This window comes from Coffea arabica, chromosome 6e (assembly GCF_036785885.1).
Source record: "Coffea arabica cultivar ET-39 chromosome 6e, Coffea Arabica ET-39 HiFi, whole genome shotgun sequence".
Classification (NCBI taxonomy): Eukaryota; Viridiplantae; Streptophyta; class Magnoliopsida; order Gentianales; family Rubiaceae; genus Coffea; species Coffea arabica.
Genome location: NC_092321.1, coordinates 31,755,020 through 31,765,637, shown reverse-complemented (window position 1 = coordinate 31,765,637; position 10,618 = coordinate 31,755,020).

The window sequence follows — 10,618 nt, the reverse complement described above, 5'->3', positions numbered from 1 at the left end:
GTAATAACCACAACTTGTCACACCACCCTTTCCATGACCCTTCTTAGCAAATGACCTACCTCGCTTACCCTGTTCTGGCCTTTGACTCTCAAGAGATGCACTCCTTTTCTTTGCATGGAAGGTCTTCACTTGTGGCCTTGCAACTTCGGTCCTTGGAGTTTTCTCTAGAACCCCCATGGAAGTAGTGCTTTGTGCCATTGCTAAGGCCTCCTCGGAAATCCCTGCGTATTTCCTTTTTAGCTCTAAGTTCTTGTGCAAGAGCTCAATTTTTTCTGAATACTCGTGCTTCCATCGCCCTTCCCAGTATGCGACTAGTTTCTTTTCGACTTCTATTTCGTCACGAAGAACCGCGATTTGCTTATACATCTCAACCCAACGTGTCATCTCACAGAATTGCTGGACCTCAGATGGTAGCCTGTCGGCAAAACAATGGGTCATAATAAAGTCTTGAATACAAGTGGCACTCTTGGTCCATGTTTGGTTCAGCTGTTGTTTCCTCCCTTTCTTTTCTTGACTCTTGGTCTCGTTTTGTTTCACTGCTATGACCATGTCCGCGACTACGTCTCTTTTTTTTTTTTCCCCCTCTCTCTTTTCTTTCCAAAAGGGTACTTTAATGCATGAATGCAATAAATTGACTAAAATAACAAAATCTATCATACCAATTACACAAATAACATATCGCACATAACACGCCATATTAAAAGACGGATAAGCAAGTACACAAATACATATCAAGTTGGACAGATAACCATGTATACAAGCACATATACAAGCACATATACTAACGTTAGGTGGTAGTAATATACGGACGAACCAAAAGGAAAAGGTGAAGTCGTCCCAGTATCAGCCCGTCTGGTCTCTCACGTCACTTATTATCCAAACTAGATGTCCATTGATCTCTTGTGCACATTCTAGTCAGACAAAGCCTGTTCATGTTTCCAAAATACCAGGCTCGTTTCCAAAATACAAGGCTCAAATACCTAGTAGCTTGCATCGCCTCAATTCTGGAGTACTCGGGCACGAGAATCCGAAATAAGATAGTTCACATCTCGAGCTGGCCAGTCCCAAGAGTAAACCATCTACAAATCGAAATTCCTGCCCGTCATACTTATCTATGGTCCTTAAATACCATGAGAAAGATTAAAAACCTATAACACTTCAAGGTTCATAGCTTATGCTCGAACGAGCACTTAATCCTTCATACCCACTCGGCCATCCGTTGAATGGCTGTGGCGACTTGATCTGGCCCATTTTCATTATTTCCTTCAGAGCCTCGTCCTGGCTCCCCATCCCTACTTGGACCACCGGAATCCATCTAGGGATACAAGTCTATAGATCGGAACATAACATGTACTTATTGTCCAAACTATAGGCAAAAGAGGAGACACAAAACTTATGCATAAAAGACACACAAAAGAGAAGTTCGAAAATTATACTCAAATATATACATGTATTTACAAAGTCACACCCAAAAGATTTACAATTTGCCCGACCTCCAGTCGGTACAAAACCCAATATACACATAAGCACTGGCTCCAAAAATCTAGCAAGTCAACCAAATAACAAAAGGGAGTAGTCATGCCAGTTCTAACAAAAGTAATCCACAAAAGTACCACCAGCTAAACAAAAGTACAAAAGCGACCCTACACGCCTCCCCTAGGGCCCAGGTTCCCAACGGAACCTAACGTGTCCACCTCGTCCATCACCTCTGGACCGGCGGCTCGTGGCGGTGCCTCCGCGGCCATATCTAGTATGACCTCGCAGTCCATCGAAATACTCCGAACCTTCTCCTTCAGCTGCCTCTTCATAGCGAAGAGGTGCTGGTGTGTGTCCTGAAGCTGACGGCGTAAAGCGTCCGCCCTATGCATCTCATCTCGGAGACCCCGCTCCAAGTCCCTAATGTGCATCGCCTGCCCGTGGCCAACCTCTCTATCTTCCTCTAGCTGACTAATCAGGCTGTGTCGCTCATCGTCCACTGCCAGGACGACCTCGTCAGGGTAACTGTACGTATCCCAACACCTACAAGGTCGGTGCGACACCTGACCAAAAGGGGTGTACAAAGTGTAAGGCTCTCCAGGCCTCTGCCGATAGCGGATCGCCCGCTTACGCAACACTCGATCCTCTGGGCCCCTCACACTCAGAGGTCTCGGTCCCACGCCACTGGGTCCTGCACCACTCGGTCCACTAGATCCGTCCATCCTAAACCCAAAGCAATTAACCATAAATAATCTTAAAGGCCATAAACAATAAACCCTCAAATCGAGCATTTCTATTATACCCAGGCTACTTCAAACCTAGGCTCTGATACCACCTGTGACAGCCCCACCTTCCCCTAAGGCGAACCAGAGGGGTTAGCGGACTGCCTGCCCAGCTCTCGCCAGGACTAACGGTGCAGTTTAGAGCGATCTATTGCGTTACGGAACTTATAACGCGCGTAAACGAGTCAAAATGGCAAAATAACCCAAAATAAAAAAAAATAAATCCGGAGTCGGTCATGAATAGTAACCGACCCGTCAGAATCCAACCAAATAGCAAGCAAACATTCACATCTTGAACTTTAGCAATTACAACCCAAAGTGGCATACAAAAGTTTTGAAAAGTTAATATATACACGGTTTGCCAAATTGAAAGTGAAAACGGCCCTAAAGATACATTTAGGGTTTCACTTCATATACAATATGTCACGGCCCCACCTCCCCCTAAGGCGAATCAGAGGGTTCGGCGGGCCGCCTGCCCGGCTCTCGCCGGAACTCAGTCGTTCACTACAGTCCTCAATTAAAAACAAGATACAATCTCAAATATAAATCAAAGGTCCCTAAACTTTACATATCAAAAGCGAAGCGTCCACGCTTCCGCAGCGCCACTCTGATCCTTGATCACAATTAGTATACAGGAGGAAGTCCAAAACTAGAATATTACACATCCAATCAATTCTAAACGTTAAATACAATCCCGATATGAATGATTACACAAAAGGAATCCAAATTCAATCCATACAAGAGAGATAATCCATGAATAAACACTACAAGCCACTCCTTCGCCTTGAGCCCTGTGGAGGGGAATAAAACATTTTTGGTGTGAGCTAGAAGCTCAGCGAGTAACCAGTAAAATCAGTTATCAAATCGGTTTAACCATAGTTCATTTCAATGATGTTCAATTCAAATCAAATGACAAGTTCAGAAACAATTTCAACATTTACAAAACATTAAATATGGAGTATCAATAATTCAAGAAACATGTACAATGGAAAGCGATAGTAACATTCATGAAAAGGATACATTCGTTCTCCTGTCATTTCATTTCATTTGGTTTCATTCGTGCATTCATTCACCCCGTCCCTGGCTTTTGGCCAGGCTCCACCAACCTACAAGGTAATACTCGAGTATACCGAAACGTTCACCCAAGTTCCTAGTCGCCCGACCGAGTCCGCTTCTGGCTCGAGACGACCGGTAACAAGGGGCAATGGCCAGTTCAGCCCAAAAGGCTTACATTCATGCACAATTAACATTTCAATCGCTCAATCATTAAAATTTCACAATCACTTAGGCTAAGTGCGATAAAGTACACCCTCGACTCGAAAACTCGTTTAGCAATCATTGAAAGCAAAAGCAATAACAACAAGACACTGATATGCAAGCACGCATGATATGTAAGAAAAAAGTTCCAAAATTAACTTTGAAAACAGCTCCAAAGTAAATAATGCGGGAAAGCGGTTCATAAATAATTTTAGAAAGAGTTTGAGGTCACTCACCTCCACGGCTCACAATCCTCGTCCAATATAGCCAATTTCATCATTCAAGTCCAAGCTTTTCACTTGAAACTTAAGGTAACCAACGCTATTAAAAATCGGACAGCATTTCCCCTTAATTCCTTTATTTTCCAACCTACAATCAAACCCAATCACACAGCAATTAACCACAATTGCTCAAAACCAGAAAACAGTTTTTGACGTCCTTTTGCGGTAATGGCACCAAAGGTACTACGAGTATCGGATGGAGGTCCAAGACCCACCGTTTCGAAGCTAAGAACCAGGGATACAACAATGTAGAAGGTCACTCAGTCCAAATCCCAGCACAACTAGGTCAAATATGCAAAATACCAATCCAGAACCGTAATTGCAGGTTTACAAATCACACGATGCTGTAATTAGTCCAACTCAGTCTATACAGGTCCAAATGCATTGATTCCAAAGGAATACTGTAGCTAAGGCATCAAGCTACATTTCATCAGAAGACCTCAACACCCAAATCCAAAGCAATTCCAGTCAAAACAACCCATTATAGGCGCAGTTCTTACATCCTGATGAACCCAGAACAGCAACAGTAAATTCGGCTTATCTCATTCTACACTACTCCAATTGCCCTGAAATTTTACAGGCACCCTTAAAACATCAATACCTACAACTTTCATGTTTTGATCCAAGGCCAATTCAGCCTCTATATAGGACCAAAAATTTCGGACAGAATGAAGAACCAAGAACCCTAATTTTCCAGATTTCTTCCAAAACAGAATTTACTTGCAATCTTCCACTTTTTCCACCTTCTAGAATCATCAACTATCATTTCCAATCATCACACAAAGCCACAACATATGAATCATATTAAATCAGAAAATTCATGATTAAATAGAAAATGTCATCAATCTTCACCATAAGTCATGAAATCATCAAAAAAATCACTTGTTCAACTACCACACCTACTAATTTCATCTCATAACCAACAAGGAAACAATTTCTTAACCACTTACCTTACAAACACTAGATACAAGGTAGATGAGAGTCTCTCCCTCCAAACAAAAACCACCAAGCACTTCAATCACTCCTAGCAAGTAAGTTTTATGAAGGAATTTGAGAAATAAATGGTTGGATTACAAGATTTGGGCAAGAAAAGGGAGCAAAAATTGAAGAGCTCTCTTTCTTTTCTCTCTAGAGTTGGCCGACCAAGAAGGTGAAAATGAAAGACAAATTTTGGTCAAAATTGGTTTAGTAAAGGTAAAGAAAGACTAGTCAAATGCCAAGCTCCAATCACAAGGCAACATGTGTCCATTCCAAGCTTATCTCATTTCTTTTGTCTTGCAAGAATTAATGAACTAACCAAACCCCTAATCATCTCATAACACCATGTAATATAAACCATATATACAAAGCTACTCCAAATGAACCACATTTACCACACTAGTGGGTCCCACGTCCGGTATACGCTCTTAAATTCTCAAAAACTACCCGATACTAGAAAAATCATTTTAAAACTATATTTACTCAATAAAATTATCTGGGGAATTTTTTTTTTAATAAAGAAAATGTCGAAAAATGCGGGCGATTAAATAAAATAAACCCTAGAAAATTAGAAAATTTTCGGGTTCTCAAACTCATTTTTTTTTTCGGGGCGTCACACAATACAAAAGAGATATACATCTAGTTCATTCGGCAACCATCTATCAAGATTCATTCCCAAAAGAGTCATATTCCTGTAAGGAAAACAAAAGGAACGGTGTGAGCTAATTGCCCAGTGAGATACTATCACTTACGCAACCAAGGGCATATAAGCATCAAGCTTTCATTCAATATAGTAAAATTAAGCAAAGGCACACGTCAAATATGGTGATAAAAGGATACAGATGGCTCTCAAGAGCCCTTTCCTCGTTTGCATTTCTTGATCGGACGTCATTGACTCTCCGTCAATGTTCAAAAGTAACCAACCGTAGACTCCACTTTACTTCCACTCCTTCCACCTAACATCCCCCTACCGGGCCCGAAATCCAAACACTTGCACTTTGGTATTACTCGAGTATACCGGAATCGAGAGTCTCGCATACTACAAGATTCCATATAACTTTACCCAAGGTTCATTAATTGGCACGACCAAGCCCTCGCCGGCTCGATTCAATCAACTACCAATGGGGTTGAGCTCAATGATAACATTTGTAGTCGTTGGATACTCGTCCAATCGACACCAAGTCAAGTACTTTCATTTCATGTAACATTTCATGTAACATTCCAATAACATGACAACAATGATATAAGGCATATAAGTGAGAGTGATAAAGTATACTTTCACTTCAATCAAGTCACATTCAATTCACTTCAAGCAATTTACATTCAAAGCCATATAGTAACACACAAGTGAGTAGTACACTCACCAAGCTCGCAAATGTGGTTTCATGCACTTCCGTCAAAAGAACGTTGTGCACCACCGTCACGCCCTAAAACATGCAAACAAGTACAATGAGACTCGATAACGAGTCATAAACCAAGGCCAAACATGACCCCAATAGGGTTCCATAAGCATATACAAACATTAGAGAAAACCAAAAAATTTGGAAATGCAATTAGCTTTGGCCCTGAAAAAAACAGTTTTTGACCTCGTTTTGCGGTAATGGCACCAATTTCACTACGATTATCGGATGAAGATGTACGATACACCGATTCGAAGCTAAAATACATGGATACAACATCACAGAAGGTCAATCAACCCAGTTTTGAGTGCAACCATGTCAAAAATGCAAGATACTACACCAAAACCGTAAAACAGATTCACAGAACGCATTCTAGCGGAAACATCATAACTCAGGCTCTCCAAGTCCAAATCCATAAATTCCAAAACCAGATGAAATCTAAGAAACAGGGCTACATTTCATCAGAAGGCCTCAACAACCAATTCGGAAGAAATTACAGCCAAAACAACCAATTACAGGCGCAATTCTTACATTCGGGTAAAACCAGAACAGCAATAGTAATTTCGACTTTGCTCATTCTACACTACTCCGATTGGCCTGAAATTTTGTAGGAAACTCTAAAATGTCATTACATACAACTTTCATGTTTTAAGCCAAAGCCAATTCGGACTCTAACTAGGAGCTATAAATTCGGGCAGAATGTTCCCACTAAAACCCTAATTTTCTGAAATTTCTTCCAAACCAGAAATTGGTTGCAATTAATCACTTTTTCCACCTCCTAGAGTCATTATATACCATCTCCAATCATCATAGATAGCCACACAATCATGTTCATAGTAAAACAGAAAAATCCCCAAAAATAATAAAACTTCATCACTTCAATCACAAATCAAGAAATAATCCATAATATTGCATCTCATACTACCACTAATCATGATTTAAGCATCAATTAAGGGAGGAGGGTGGTTCTTCACAACTCACCTTAGAAACAAGAGAGAGAGAGCAATAGGTCCTCCTAGCTTCCCAAATAACTCCACACAACAACTCACAAACACTAATTGAAGAGGTTTTATGGAGAAATTGCAAGTTTCAATGGTTGGTTTTGATGATTTGGAGCAAACTTGAAGAGTTTTCTTCCTTGTGCTTAGAGTAAGAGAGAGAGAAAGAGAGAGCCCGCCACTTATGGAGGATTTTTGATGATTTTTGGTCATTTTTTGTTTATTTAAGTCAAATGGTAAGACCATGAATAGTTTTTTCTAAAGTAAATCCACTCAAATGGTGACACTTGTCACCTTTATAAAATGCTTACCTAACTTGTCTCTCTTATACCAATCCACTTAGCCTCCTCTAATTATCTCTTAACACCCGGTAAATTAATTCCAGTATCCAAAACTTAACCTAGTTGACCGAATTTTTCCGAACTTTTTGCACTAGTAGGTCCCACGTCCGGTATACGCTCTTAATTTCTCAAAACCTATTCGATACTAGAAAAATCATCTAAAAATTATATCTGCTCCTTAAAAGTATCTAGAAATTTTTTCTAATCACGAAAATCCAGAAAACAAGCCATGAAAAATAGTAAAACCTAGAAAATGGGAAAAAATACGGGTTCTCACACTCTCTCCCCCTTAAAAGAATTTCGCCCTCGAAATTTTACCTTCAAAATTTAAAGTAACCAATGGCTTGTACCTTCTCCGTCTTCAGAGTCAGAAGAAACGAGGTTCTTCATTCCAGTCCCTTCTCCACTTGACGGTCCAGGGTCGGTCTTGGTTGGTTGTTGGGTTCCTTTCTTTTCACGCGCTTTAATCGGGCAATGAGCAATTCGATGCTCGGCGCTCCCACAGCGCAGACATCTCCTCCCCTTTCTCCAACAATCCACTTCAATATGATTGAATTTTCCGTAATAACCACAACTTGTCACACCACCCTTTCCATGACCCTTCTTAGCAAATGACCTACCTCGCTTACCCTGTTCTGGCCTTTGACTCTCAAGAGATGCACTCCTTTTCTTTGCATGGAAGGTCTTCACTTGTGGCCTTGCAACTTCGGTCCTTGGAGTTTTCTCTAGAACCCCCATGGAAGTAGTGCTTTGTGCCATTGCTAAGGCCTCCTCGGAAATCCCTGCGTATTTCCTTTTTAGCTCTAAGTTCTTGTGCAAGAGCTCAATTTTTTCTGAATACTCGTGCTTCCATCGCCCTTCCCAGTATGCGACTAGTTTCTTTTCGACTTCTATTTCGTCTCGAAGAACCGCGATTTGCTTATACATCTCAACCCAACGTGTCATCTCACAGAATTGCTGGACCTCAGATGGTAGCCTGTCGGCAAAACAATGGGTCATAATAAAGTCTTGAATACAAGTGGCACTCTTGGTCCATGTTTGGTTCAGCTGTTGTTTCCTCCCTTTCTTCTCTTGACTCTTGGTCTCGTTTTGTTTCACTGCTATGACCATGTCCGCGACTACGTCTCTTTTTTTTTTTCCCCCTCTCTCTTTTCTTTCCAAAAGGGTACTTTAATGCATGAATGCAATAAATTGACTAAAATAACAAAATCTATCATACCAATTACACAAATAACATATCGCACATAACACGCCATATTAAAAGACGGATAAGCAAGTACACAAATACATATCAAGTTGGACAGATAACCATGTATACAAGCACATATACAAGCACATATACTAACGTTAGGTGGTAGTAATATACGGACGAACCAAAAGGAAAAGGTGAAGTCGTCCCAGTATCAGCCCGTCTGGTCTCTCACGTCACTTATTATCCAAACTAGATGTCCATTGATCTCTTGTGCACATTCTAGTCAGACAAAGCCTGTTCATGTTTCCAAAATACCAGGCTCGTTTCCAAAATACAAGGCTCAAATACCTAGTAGCTTGCATCGCCTCAATTCTGGAGTACTCGGGCACGAGAATCCGAAATAAGATAGTTCACATCTGCAGCTGGGCGTAAGTAGAGGGGCTCAGCTAAGTGGTGGCCCAGCTGGGAGAGGCCAAAGAGGAGGTTTCCAGAGAGGTTCGGGTTCTGCATCCCGTGGACCCTGCGGGTATTGCGGAAAGCCAAATCACACAGAGGACAACTGCTGGAAGAAGGAGGGAAAGTACCTGCGTTGCGGAAGCGCAGACCACCAGCTCGCCACCTGCCCAGTTCTAAAGCAAGATGGAAAGGGAAGTCAACAACCGCCAAGGACCAGTTCTGGACCAGTTAAGGTGGACGGGACATAACCCAAGGTGTCAGCTCGAGTGTACTTGCTAGAGCCCCAACAGGCCCCAGACTCTTTCGAGGTCGTAGAAGGTACGATCCCTGTATTTCACCGATTTGCGAAGGTCTTAGTAGATCCCGGTGCCACCCATTCCTTTATTAACCCTAATTTCATGTGTGGTACTGATATCAAGTCTGCTAGATTACCTTATGACTTAGAAGTTAGTACCCCCACTGGGGACCATCGTTTGATCACTAGCATGGTTTATAAGGACTGCAAGGTTTGGGTAGGAGAGAGAAAATTGTTAGGGGATTTGATAAGCCTGTCCATTAAGGGGTACGACATGATCTTGGGCATGGACTGGTTAGCCAGGTATAATGCTCAATTAGATTGTAAGAAGAAGGTGGTAGAGTTCCGCATTCCTGGGGAGACGACCTTAAAGTTAGATATAAGGGGAAGGTTAGCATCATCCGCCTTGATCTCGGGCATTCGGGCTAGAAAACTGCTAAGTAGTGGGGCGCAAGGGTTCTTAGCCTTTCTAATCAATACCCCCACCGATAAATTGAAGGTAGAGGATGTGCACATAGTAAAGGAATATCCAGATGTATTCCCTGATGAGTTAGTAGCCCTACCTCCAGAGAGAGAGATAGAGTTCAAAATTGACTTGTTACCTGGAATGTCACCTATCTCAAAAATCCCGTATCAGATGGCACCTGCTGAGTTTAGGGAGTTGAAATTGCAGTTACAAGACCTTTTGGATCGGGGTTTCATTCATGAGAGTGGGTCTCCCTAGGGAACCCCTGTGTTATTCGTGAAGAAAAGGGACGGGAATCTGCGTATGCGTATCGACTACCGGGGGCTGAACAATGTGACGGTTAAAAATAAGTATTCATTGCCCCATATTGATGAGTTGTTCGACCAGTTGCAAGGAGCAGTGGTCTTTTCGAAATTAGATCTTCAACAGGGGTATTACCAATTGTTGATTAGGAAGAAGGATATCCCAAAAACTGCTTTCAATTCGAGATATGGGCATTATGAGTTCGCGGTTATGCCCTTTGGACTGACCAATGCCCCTGCCGCCTTCATGGATCTGATGCAATGGGTTTTTAAGCCCTACCTGGATCGATTTGTCGTTGTCTTTATTAATGACATTTTGGTCTACTCCAAGACTCATGAGGAGCATGAGCAGCACTTAAGAATCGTTTTACAAACCTTAAGAGAACATCAATTG